Source organism: Hyla sarda (assembly GCF_029499605.1).
Source record: "Hyla sarda isolate aHylSar1 chromosome 1 unlocalized genomic scaffold, aHylSar1.hap1 SUPER_1_unloc_9, whole genome shotgun sequence".
NCBI lineage: Eukaryota > Metazoa > Chordata > Amphibia > Anura > Hylidae > Hyla > Hyla sarda.
The window spans coordinates 42,098-55,408 of record NW_026607595.1 but is presented as its reverse complement, the minus strand read 5'-3'; the positions used below and the strand labels follow the sequence as shown (position 1 = coordinate 55,408).

Sequence of the window (13,311 nt, the reverse complement as noted above, 5' to 3'; positions counted from 1 at the left end):
TCCAGTCATCACCAGACCCCTCCATTACTGTATAATATCCCAGCAGTGTCACCTCTCCAGTCATCACCAGACCCCTCCATTACTGTATAATGTCCCAGCATTCCCAGCAGTGTCACCTCTCCAGTCATCACCAGACCCCTCCATTACTGTATAATGTCCCAGCATTCCCAGCAGTGTCACCTCTCCAGTCATCACCAGACCCCTCCATTACTGTATAATGTCCCAGCAGTGTCACCTCTCCAGTCATCACCAGACCCCTCCATTACTGTATAATGTCCCAGCAGTGTCACCTCTCCAGTCATCACCAGACCCCTCCATTACTGTATAATGTCCCAGCAGTGTCACCTCTCCAGTCATCACCAGACCCCTCCATTACTGTATAATGTCCCAGCAGTGTCACCTCTCCAGTCATCACCAGACCCCTCCATTACTGTATAATGTCCCAGCAGTGTCACCTCTCCAGTCATCACCAGACCCCTCCATTACTATATAATGTCCCAGCAGGGTCACCTCTCCAGTCATCACCAGACCCCTCCATTACTGTATAATGTCCCAGCAGTGTCACCTCTCCAGTCATCACCAGACCCCTCCATTACTGTATAATGTCCCAGCAGTGTCACCTCTCCAGTCATCACCAGACCCCTCCATTACTATATAATGTCCCAGCAGGGTCACCTCTCCAGTCATCACCAGACCCCTCCATTACTGTATAATGTCCCAGCAGTGTCACCTCTCCAGTCATCACCAGACCCCTCCATTACTGTATAATGTCCCAGCAGGGTCACCTCTCCAGTCATCACCAGACCCCTCCATTACTGTATAATGTCCCAGCAGTGTCACCTCTCCAGTCATCACCAGACCCCTCCATTACTGTATAATGTCCCAGCAGTGTCACCTCTCCAGTCATCACCAGACCCCTCCATTACTGTATAATGTCCCAGCAGTGTCACCTCTCCAGTCATCACCAGACCCCTCCATTACTGTATAATGTCCCAGCATTCCCAGCAGGGTCACCTCTCCAGTCATCACCAGACCCCTCCATTACTGTATAATGTCCCAGCAGTGTCACCTCTCCAGTCATCACCAGACCCCTCCATTACTGTATAATGTCCCAGCAGTGTCACCTCTCCAGTCATCACCAGACCCCTCCATTACTGTATAATGTCCCAGCAGGGTCACCTCTCCAGTCATCACCAGACCCCTCCATTACTGTATAATGTCCCAGCAGGGTCACCTCTCCAGTCATCACCAGACCCCTCCATTACTGTATAATGTCCCAGCAGTGTCACCTCTCCAGTCATCACCAGACCCCTCCATTACTGTATAATGTCCCAGCAGTGTCACCTCTCCAGTCATCACTAGACCCCTCCATTACTGTATAATGTCCCAGCAGTGTCACCTCTCCAGTCATCACCAGACCCCTCCATTACTGTATAATGTCCCAGCAGTGTCACCTCTCCAGTCATCACCAGACCCCTCCATTACTGTATAATATCCCAGCAGTGTCACCTCTCCAGTCATCACCAGACCCCTCCATTACTGTATAATGTCCCAGCATTCCCAGCAGTGTCACCTCTCCAGTCATCACCAGACCCCTCCATTACTGTATAATGTCCCAGCAGTGTCACCTCTCCAGTCATCACCAGACCCCTCCATTACTGTATAATGTCCCAGCAGTGTCACCTCTCCAGTCATCACCAGACCCCTCCATTACTGTATAATGTCCCAGCAGTGTCACCTCTCCAGTCATCACCAGACCCCTCCATTACTGTATAATGTCCCAGCAGTGTCACCTCTCCAGTCATCACCAGACCCCTCCATTACTGTATAATGTCCCAGCAGTGTCACCTCTCCAGTCATCACCAGACCCCTCCATTACTATATAATGTCCCAGCAGGGTCACCTCTCCAGTCATCACCAGACCCCTCCATTACTGTATAATGTCCCAGCAGTGTCACCTCTCCAGTCATCACCAGACCCCTCCATTACTATATAATGTCCCAGCAGGGTCACCTCTCCAGTCATCACCAGACCCCTCCATTACTGTATAATGTCCCAGCAGTGTCACCTCTCCAGTCATCACCAGACCCCTCCATTACTGTATAATGTCCCAGCAGTGTCACCTCTCCAGTCATCACCAGACCCCTCCATTACTGTATAATGTCCCAGCATTCCCAGCAGTGTCACCTCTCCAGTCATCACCAGACCCCTCCATTACTGTATAATGTCCCAGCATTCCCAGCAGTGTCACCTCTCCAGTCATCACCAGACCCCTCCATTACTGTATAATGTCCCAGCAGTGTCACCTCTCCAGTCATCACCAGACCCCTCCATTACTGTATAATGTCCCAGCAGTGTCACCTCTCCAGTCATCACCAGACCCCTCCATTACTGTATAATGTCCCAGCATTCCCAGCAGTGTCACCTCTCCAGTCATCACCAGACCCCTCCATTACTGTATAATGTCCCAGCATTCCCAGCAGTGTCACCTCTCCAGTCATCACCAGACCCCTCCATTACTGTATAATGTCCCAGCAGTGTCACCTCTCCAGTCATCACCAGACCCCTCCATTACTGTATAATGTCTCAGCAGTGTCACCTCTCCAGTCATCACCAGACCCCTCCATTACTGTATAATGTCCCAGCAGTGTCACCTCTCCAGTCATCACCAGACCCCTCCATTACTGTATAATGTCCCAGCATTCCCAGCAGTGTCACCTCTCCAGTCATCACCAGACCCCTCCATTACTGTATAATGTCCCAGCAGTGTCACCTCTCCAGTCATCACCAGACCCCTCCATTACTGTATAATGTTCCAGCAGGGTCACCTCTCCAGTCAGCAGCTCCATCATCTTGTTGATGAGTTCTCGGATCTTCTGTTCGTCCATTTCCTCATGTATCAGGGAGTGAGGTGGGGGCCCTGGGATTGGGCTCAGGGTTCTTCCCCATCCTTCACACTCAGGGGCCTGACAGCGCCCACTAGAGGACTTCTTCACTACTGTGTAATCCTATGTATGGAAAGACACATTAATATCACTACATACATTCCCAGAATCCCTCTCCAGTCATATCCATCTGTTATTACATAGATAAGAATGAGGTCATGTGACATCACTCCCAGAATCCCTCACCTCTCCAGTTATATCCATCTGTTATTACATAGATAAGAATGAGGTCATGTGACATCACTCCCAGAATCCCTCACCTCTCCAGTCATATCCATCTGTTATTCCATAGATAAGAATGAGGTCATGTGACATCACTCCCAGAATCCCTCACCTCTCCAGTCATATCCATCTGTTATTACATGGATAAGAAGGAGGTCATGTGACATCACTCCCAGAATCCCTCACCTCTCCAGTCATATCCATCTGTTATTACATAGATAAGAATGAGGTCATGTGACATCACTCCCAGAATCCCTCACCTCTCCAGTCCTATCCATCTGTTATTACATAGATAAGAATGAGGTCATGTGACATCACTCCCAGAATCCCTCACCTCTCCAGTTATATCCATCTGTTATTACATAGATAAGAATGAGGTCATGTGACATCACTCCCAGAATCCCTCACCTCTCCAGTCATATCCATCTGTTATTACATAGATAAGAATGATGTCATGTGACATCACTCCCAGAATCCCTCACCTCTCCAGTCATATCCATCTGTTATTACATAGATAAGAATGAGGTCATGTGACATCACTCCCAGAATCCCTCACCTCTCCAGTCATATCCATCTGTTATTACATAGATAAGAATGAGGTCATGTGACGTCACTCCCAGAATCTCTCACCTCTCCAGTCATATCCATCTGTTATTACATAGATAAGAATGAGGTCATGTGACATCACTCCCAGAATCCCTCACCTCTCCAGTCATATCCATCCGTTAATACATAGATAAGAATGAGGTCATGTGACATCACTCCCAGAATCCCTCACCTCTCCAGTCATATCCATTTGTTATTACATAGATAGGAATGAGGTCATGTGACATCACTCCCAGAATCCCTCACCTCTCCAGTCATATCCATCTGTTATTACATAGATAAGAATGAGGTCATGTGACATCACTCCCAGAATCCCTCACCTCTCCAGTCATATCCATCTGTTATTACATAGATAAGAATGAGGTCATGTGACATCACTCCCAGAATCCCTCACCTCTCCAGTAAGCCGGAAGAGTATCTGTAGGGTGAGGTTTATGATCCTGTCAGCCATCTTGTTCCTGTCTCTCTCCATGGTTGATGGGTCATCCAGGAGATTTCTCTTATATAGAAGATATCAGCAGAGGATCCTGGATTGGAGAAACCTGAAGGGAAGAAGAGGAGACGATGAGAAATGGCGGCTGCTAATAGAAACAACAACAGAGAAAGAAAGAGACAAATACACAGAAAGTTCTGGATCTTGTGATCTTCTTCCTTAAGTCATAAAACCTTGTGTACCTGAAGGGGTTAATAGTAATGCCCCCTCCCCCAGCGCTCCTGATGTCACCACAACCGTATATACCTCCACCTGCAGACTGTACAGGAGCCGTGAGCTTACAGGACCTGCGATGATGTCACCGTCATGTGATCAGTCACATGGAGGAGGAGTCACATGATCAGGGGCTGCTGCTCTAGGCTCATCTGCTCAGTGTATGCAGGACTCTGCTGTCACATGACCATTATCACAGGTCCTTCACCAACAATCTCTTCTATCCGGCACTACACAACCCCGTCCACAACTGTCACATGATCCTCCCCACAGGTCCTTTACCCACAGTCATATCTATACTGCTAAACTTTGCCCCCAAATGTACTGGTCACATGATTGTGACATCATCACAGGTCCTACACCTCCTGCATGTAGCAGATACAGAGCAGGTCCTGGTGGGGCAGTCACTGCTGTTGTGTTGTGTGTGAAGATCTCTCAGAGCAGCAGCCCCTGATCATGTGACTCCTCCTCCTCCATGTGACTGATCACATGACGGTGACATCATCGCAGGTCCTGTAAGCACACGGCTCCTCTACAGATACAGGTATGTGTGTGCGGTCACCATCAGATCAGGATTATTGGGGATGTTATTAACCCTTAAAAGACTAGTGCAGTGACAAATAACATCCTCTATCCAAAGGATAGGGGATAAGTTATAGATTGCGGGGGTCCAACCGCTGGGATCCCCCTCGATCTCCTGTACGGCAGTTTGCAGCAAGCGCGCGATCCGACCCCCACAGGAAGCAGCTGCCGAAGCTCCCCCTCCATGTATTTCTATGGGATACATGGTGGGGGCATTTTGGCCGCCATTCCGTGCAGTGGTTGGCACGCCCCCTTCCTGTGGACTGTCGGGGCCCCGTACAAGAGATCGCAGGGGGTCCCAGCAGTCAGACCCTTGCGATCTATAACTTGTCCCCTATCCGTTGGTTATTTTTTTTACTACAGAACTCCTTTAACCCCTTAAGGACCGGGGTTTTTTCCGTTTTTGCACTTTCGTTTTTTGCTCCTTGCCTTTAAAAAATCATAACTTTTTCAATTTTGCACCTAAAAATCCATATGATGGATTGTTTTTTGTGCCACCAATTCTACTTTGTAATGACGTCAGTCATTTTACCCAAAAATCTACGGTGAAACGGAAAAAAAAAATCATTGTGAGACAAAATTGAAAAAAACCCTGCCGTTTTGTAACTTTTGGGGGCTTCCGTTTCTACGCAGTACATTTGTCGGTAAAAATGACCCCTTCTCTTTATTCTGTAGGTCCATACGATTATAATGATCCCCGACTTATATAGGTTTGATTTTGTCGCACTTCTGGAAAAAATCATAACTACATGCAGGAAAATTAATACGTTTAAAATTGTCATCTTCTGACCCCTATAACTTTTTATTTTTCCGTGTATGGGACGGTATGAGGGCTCATTTTTTGCGCCGTGATTTGAAGTTTTTAATGGTACCATTTTTGCATTGATTGGACTTATTGATCGCTTTTTATTCATTTTTAAATTATATAAAAAGTGACAAAAAATGCACTATTTTGGACTTTGGAATTTTTTTGTGCGTACGCCATTGACCGTGCGGTTTAATTAATGATATTTTTTAATAATTCGGACATTTCCGCACGCGGCGATACCATATATGTTTATTTTAATTTACACTGTGTTTTTTTTTTATGGGAAAGGGGGGGTGATTCAAACTTTTAATAGGGAAGGGGTTAAATGATCTTCACTTTTTTTTTTCCACTTTTTTTTTTTTTGCAGTGTTATAGTTCCCATAGGGACCTATAACACTGCACACACTGATCTTTTACAGGGACCTATAACACTGCGCACACTGATCTTTTACAGGGACCTATAACACAGCGCACACTGATCTTTTACATTGATCATTATTATCCCATAGGGACCTATAACACTGCACACACTGATCTTTTACAGGGACCTATTACACTGCACACACTGATCTTTTACATTGATCATTATTATCCCATAGGGACCTATAACACTGCACACACTGATCTTTTACATTGATCAATGGTTTCTCATAGGAAACCAGTGATCGATGATTCTGCCGCATGACTGCTCATGCCTGGATCTCAGGCACGGAGCAGTCATTCGGTGATCGGACAGCGAGGAGGCAGGTAGGGACCCTCCGGCTGTCCTGTAAGCTGTTCGGGATGCCGCGATTTCGCCGCGGCTATCCCGAACAGCCCACTGAGCTAACCGGCACTTTTTACTTTCACTTTTAGCCGCGTGGCTCAGCTTTGAGCGCACGGCTAAAGGGTTAATAGCGCGCAGCACCCCGATCAGTGCCGCGCGCTATTAGCGGCGGGTCCTGGCTTCACTATGACGCCGGGCCCGCAGTGATATGATGCGGGGTCACCGTGGGACCCCGCGTTATATCACAGGAGCGGGACCAAGGACGTACTCATACGTCCTTGGTCCTTAAGGGGTTAAGAACATGCAGTACATTTACGCCCTGCGTCCCATATGGGATTTAGAGCTTAGGAGCTATAAGCAGCCAGGACTCACCGCTAATAATTAACCCATTAAAGGGGTACTCTGCTGCCCCAGTGGTTGTGTCACAGCCATGCCCCTCGTTCCATCACGCTCTCTCAATGCAGGTCTATGGAATAAGGCGTGTTTGTATGGTGAAGGGCTGCAGGTCACCTCCCCGCCCGTCCTGTCATCTGGTTAATTTCTTCTCTGGGTATTAGCCATTTCTTCCATACAGCAATCTAAGATGGCCGCCTCTGTGGTCCCGGTGGCTGCTTCTACCTCCTTCCTTACGGCCGCACACGAGGCACAGCGGTAACATGTGGTCTCTCCTCAGAGGCTTCTCCCTCAGGCTTCTCTGCTCGGGGCCCCTCTGTTCCATCCCCTTTACCACAAACAATGTGTTCCAGATGAAAAGGGTCTATAACGTGGGCATCTGGAGGGACAACATCCCCATCAGGATTCAAACTCCCGACATAGTGTCGTCCCAACCCTGGAGACCAGATTGGCTTTCTGCCCGGATTCTGGACAATTATGTAACATTCCGGGACAATAATTCCCAGTGTGACGCGGATCCATTCAACTATGATCCCACCAACGCTTTATGTGAACTAAAGTACAAAAAGCACAGAGAAGTGTCATGTGACCGTGTCAGAAAAGTCTTTACACCCCTGAGGGGAGGCACAATGGTTTGTTTGTGTCTTGTTGTTGTAATGTTTCCGCCATGTTTGCTCTGAGTGAAGGTCTTTACACCCCTGAGGGGAGGCACAATGGTTTGTTTGTGTCTTGTTGTTGTAATGTTTCCGCCATGTTTGTTCTGAGTGAAGGTCTTTACACCCCTGAGGGGAGGCACAATGGTTTGTTTGTGTCTTGTTGTTGTAATGTTTCCGCCATGTTTGTTCTGAGTGAAGGTCTTTACACCCCTGAGGGGAGGCACAATGGTTTGTTTGTGTCTCGTTGTTGTAATGTTTCCGCCATGTTTGCTCTGAGTGAAGGTCTTTACACCCCTGAGGGGAGGCACAATGATTTGTGTCTCGTTGTTGTAATGTTTCCGCCATGTTTGCTCTGAGTGAAGGTCTTTACACCCCTGAGGGGAGGCACAATGGTTTGTGTCTCGTTGTTGTAATGTTTCCGCCATGTTTGCTCTGAGTGAAGGTCTTTACACCCCTGAGGGGAGGCACAATGGTTTGTTTGTGTCTTGTTGTTGTAATGTTTCCGCCATGTTTGTTCTGAGTGAAGGTCTTTACACCCCTGAGGGGAGGCACAATGGTTTGTTTGTGTCTCGTTGTTGTAATGTTTCCGCCATGTTTGTTCTGAGTGAAGGTCTTTACACCCCTGAGGGGAGGCACAATGGTTTGTTTGTGTCTCGTTGTTGTAATGTTTCCGCCATGTTTGGTCTGAGTGAAGGTCTTTACACCCCTGAGGGGAGGCACAATGGTTTGTTTGTGTCTCGTTGTTGTAATGTTTCCGCCATGTTTGCTCTGAGTGAAGGTCTTTACACCCCTGAGGGGAGGCACAATGGTTTGTGTCTCGTTGTTGTAATGTTTCCGCCATGTTTGCTCTGAGTGAAGGTCTTTACACCCCTGAGGGGAGGCACAATGGTTTGTTTGTGTCTTGTTGTTGTAATGTTTCTGCCATGTTTGCTCTGAGTGAAGGTCTTTACACCCCTGAGGGGAGGCACAATGTTTTGTTTGTGTCTCGTTGTTGTAATGTTTCCGCCATGTTTGCTCTGAGTGAAGGTCTTTACACCCCTGAGGGGAGGCACAATGGTTTGTTTGTGTCTCGTTGTTGTAATGTTTCCGCCATGTTTGGTCTGAGTGAAGGTCTTTACACCCCCTGAGGGGAGGCACAATGGTTTGTTTGTGTCTTGTTGTTGTAATGTTTCCGCCATGTTTGCTCTGAGTGAAGGTCTTTACACCCCTGAGGGGAGGCACAATGGTTTGTTTGTGTCTCGTTGTTGTAGTGTTTCCGCCATGTTTGCTCTTGAGTGAAGGTCTTTACACCCCTGAGGGGAGGCACAATGGTTTGTTTGTGTCTTGTTGTTGTAATGTTTCCGCCATGTTTGCTCTGAGTGAAGGTCTTTACACCCCTGAGGGGAGGCACAATGGTTTGTTTGTGTCTCGTTGTTGTAATGTTTCCGCCATGTTTGCTCTGAGTGAAGGTCTTTACACCCCCTGAGGGGAGGCACAATGGTTTGTTTGTGTCTCGTTGTTGTAATGTTTCCGCCATGTTTGCTCTGAGTGAAGGTCTTTACACCCCTGAGGGGAGGCACACTGGTTTGTTCGCAGTGGGATACATACAATGAAGGAATATCAGGTGTAGATGTCCTCAGTCCACTATGAGAGAAGGTGAGATGAGGTAAAGCCGCTCACAATAAGCGTATACGTATGCATATAATAGAAGGTGATAATGTGAGGAAATCCTTGGGATTAGTAGGACGCAGAAGTTCTCGATCCTGTGTGGAAATATCCCAGATGGATGATCCCTTTATCAGTGATTCCAGTGCGGTGTCACCAAATCCCTTATATGTGTAACTGTTTATTGTCTGGAGTCCTGATATTTGGCGCCCTCCAGTGGTCAGGGTAAACACCTAGTTGGCATCAGAATAACTGACTATAGTTAAAATAGGATGGTAAGAGAAGGTGTGTGACATAGGACAGTGACCTCCTGACCTCCGACCATGACAGGTCACATCTACTGGATGATGAAGAGTCCTCAGACACTTTGTCCACCATTTCCCTCTTCTCACCACTCGCGGCTTCTGGTATTACCTGGATAACATGGATGGTGGATTCCTGTCTCCATATTCTGCCCATCCCCCATGACTCCGCCCCAGACTATGATGGATCCCGACTAGGTTTATAGCCTCCATAATTGTGACTATAATGTCTCCTCAGATGTTTCCCCAGATTATCTCCAGGAAATGGATGTTATTTCTCCATAGAATCTGGTGCGGTTTATCATCGTCTCCTCTTCTTCCCTTCAGGTTTCTCCAATCCAGGATCCTCTGCTGATATCTTCTATATAAGAGAATTCTCCTGGATGACCCATCAACCATGGAGAGAGACAGGAACAAGATGGCCGACAGGATCATAAACCTCACCCTACAGATACTCTTCCAGCTTACTGGAGAGGTGAGGGATTCTGTGAGTGATGTCACATGACCTCATTCTTATCTATGTAATAACAGATGGATATGACTGGAGAGGTGAGGGATTCTGGGAGTGATGTCACATGACCTCTTTCTTATCTATGTAATAACAGATGGATATGACTGGAGAGGTAAGGGATTCTGGGAGTGATGTCACATGACCTCATTCTTATCTATGTGATAACAGATGGATATGACTGGAGAGGTGAGGGATTCTGGGAGTGATGTCACATGACCTCATTCTTATCCATGTAATAACAGATGGATATGACTGGAGAGGTGAGGGATTCTGGGAATGTATGTAGTGATATTAATGTGTCTTACCATACATAGGATTACACAGTAGTGAAGAAGTCCTCTAGTGGGCGCTGTCGGGCCCCTGTGTGTGAAGGATGGGGAAGAACCCTGAGCCCAATCCCGGGGCCCCCACCTCACTCCCTGATACATGAGGAAATGGATGAACAGAAGATCCGAGAACTCATCAACAAGATGATGGAGCTGCTGACTGGAGAGGTGACCCTGCTGGGACATTATACAGTAATGGAGGGGTCTGGTGATGACTGGAGAGGTGACACTGCTGGGACATTATACAGTAATGGAGGGGTCTGGTGATGACTGGAGAGGTGACACTGCTGGGACATTATACAGTAATGGAGGGGTCTGGTGATGACTGGAGAGGTGACACTGCTGGGACATTATACAGTAATGGAGGGGTCTGGTGATGACTGGAGAGGTGACACTGCTGGGACATTATACAGTAATGGAGGGGTCTGGTGATGACTGGAGAGGTGACACTGCTGGGACATTATACAGTAATGGAGGGGTCTGGTGATGACTGGAGAGGTGACACTGCTGGGACATTATACAGTAATGGAGGGGTCTGGTGATGACTGGAGAGGTAACACTGCTGGGACATTATACAGTAATGGAGGGGTCTGGTGATGACTGGAGAGGTGACACTGCTGGGATATTATACAGTAATGGAGGGGTCTGGTGATGACTGGAGAGGTGACACTGCTGGGACATTATACAGTAATGGAGGGGTCTGGTGATGACTGGAGAGGTGACACTGCTGGGACATTATACAGTAATGGAGGGGTCTGGTGATGACTGGAGAGGTGACCCTGCTGGGACATTATACAATAATGGAGGGGTCTGGTGATGACTGGAGAGGTGACACTGCTGGGAATGCTGGGACATTATACAGTAATGGAGGGGTCTGGTGATGACTGGAGAGGTGACACTGCTGGGACATTATACAGTAATGGAGGGGTCTGGTGATGACTGGAGAGGTGACCCTGCTGGGACATTATACAGTAATGGAGGGGTCTGGTGATGACTGGAGAGGTGAAACTGCTGGGACATTATACAGTAATGGAGGGGTCTGGTGATGACTGGAGAGGTGACACTGCTGGGATATTATACAGTAATGGAGGGGTCTGGTGATGACTGGAGAGGTGACACTGCTGGGACATTATACAGTAATGGAGGGGTCTGGTGATGACTGGAGAGGTGACACTGCTAGGACATTATACAGTAATGGAGGGGTCTGGTGATGACTGGAGAGGTGACACTGCTGGGACATTATACAGTAATGGAGGGGTCTGGTGATGACTGGAGAGGTGACACTGCTGGGACATTATTTAGTAATGGAGGGGTCTGGTGATGACTGGAGAGGTGACACTGCTGGGAATGCTGGGACATTATACAGTAATGGAGGGGTCTGGTGATGACTGGAGAGGTGACACTGCTGGGACATTATACAGTAATGGAGGGGTCTGGTGATGACTGGAGAGGTGACACTGCTGGGAATGCTGGGACATTATACAGTAATGGAGGGGTCTGGTGATGACTGGAGAGGTGACACTGCTGGGACATTATACAGTAATGGAGGGGTCTGGTGATGACTGGAGAGGTGACCCTGCTGGGACATTAAACAGTAATGGAGGGGTCTGGTGATGACTGGAGAGGTGACATTGCTTGGACATTATACAGTAATGGAGGGGTCTGGTGATGACTGGAGAGGTGACACTGCTGGGAATGCTGGGACATTATACAGTAATGGAGGGGTCTGGTGATGACTGGAGAGGTGACACTGCTGGGAATGCTGGGACATTATACAGTAATGGAGGGGTCTGGTGATGACTGGAGAGGTGACACTGCTGGGAATGCTGGGACATTATACAGTAATGGAGGGGTCTGGTGATGACTGGAGAGGTGACACTGCTGGAAATGCTGGGACATTATACAGTAATGGAGGGGTCTGGTGATGACTGGAGAGGTGACCCTGCTGGGACATTATACAGTAATGGAGGGGTCTGGTGATGACTGGAGAGGTGACCCTGCTGGGACATTATACAGTAATGGAGGGGTCTGGTGATGACTGGAGAGGTGACCCTGCTGGGACATTATATAGTAATGGAGGGGTCTGGTGATGACTGGAGAGGTGATACTGCTGGGACATTATACAGTAATGGAGGGGTCTGGTGATGACTGGAGAGGTGACCCTGCTGGGACATTATACAGTAATGGAGGGGTCTGGTGATGACTGGAGAGGTGACACTGCTGGGACGTTATACAGTAATGGAGGGGTCTGGTGATGACTGTAGAGGTGACCCTGCTGGGACATTATACAGTAATGGAGGGGTCTGGTGATGACTGGAGAGGTGACACTGCTGGGACATTATATAGTAATGGAGGGGTCTGGTGATGACTGGAGAGTTGACACTGCTGGGACATTATACAGTAATGGAGGGGTCTGGTGATGACTGGAGAGGTGACACTGCTGGGACATTATACAGTAATGGAGGGTCTGGTGATGACTGGAGAGGTGACACTGCTGGGAATGCTGGGACATTATACAGTAATGGAGGGGTCTGGTGATGACTGGAGAGGTGACCCTGCTGGGACATTATACAGTAATGGAGGGGTCTGGTGATGACTGGAGAGGTGACACTGCTGGGACATTATACAGTAATGGAGGGGTCTGGTGATGACTGGAGAGGTGACCCTGCTGGGACATTATACAGTAATGGATGGGTCTGGTGATGACTGGAGAGGTGACACTGCTGGGAATGCTGGGACATTATACAGTAATGGAGGGGTCTGGTGATGACTGGAGAGGTGACACTGCTGGGAATGCTGGGACATTATACAGTAATGGAGGGGTCTGGTGATGACTGGAGAGGT

The 13,311-nt window shown here is 48.1% G+C and overlaps 1 protein-coding gene across 1 annotated transcript in view; it reads left to right on the top strand.

Moving 5' to 3' along the window:
• LOC130298314 (zinc finger protein 271-like) overlaps positions 1 to 13,311 on the top strand; it is a 56,072-nt gene that overhangs the window by 32,892 nt on the left and 9,869 nt on the right.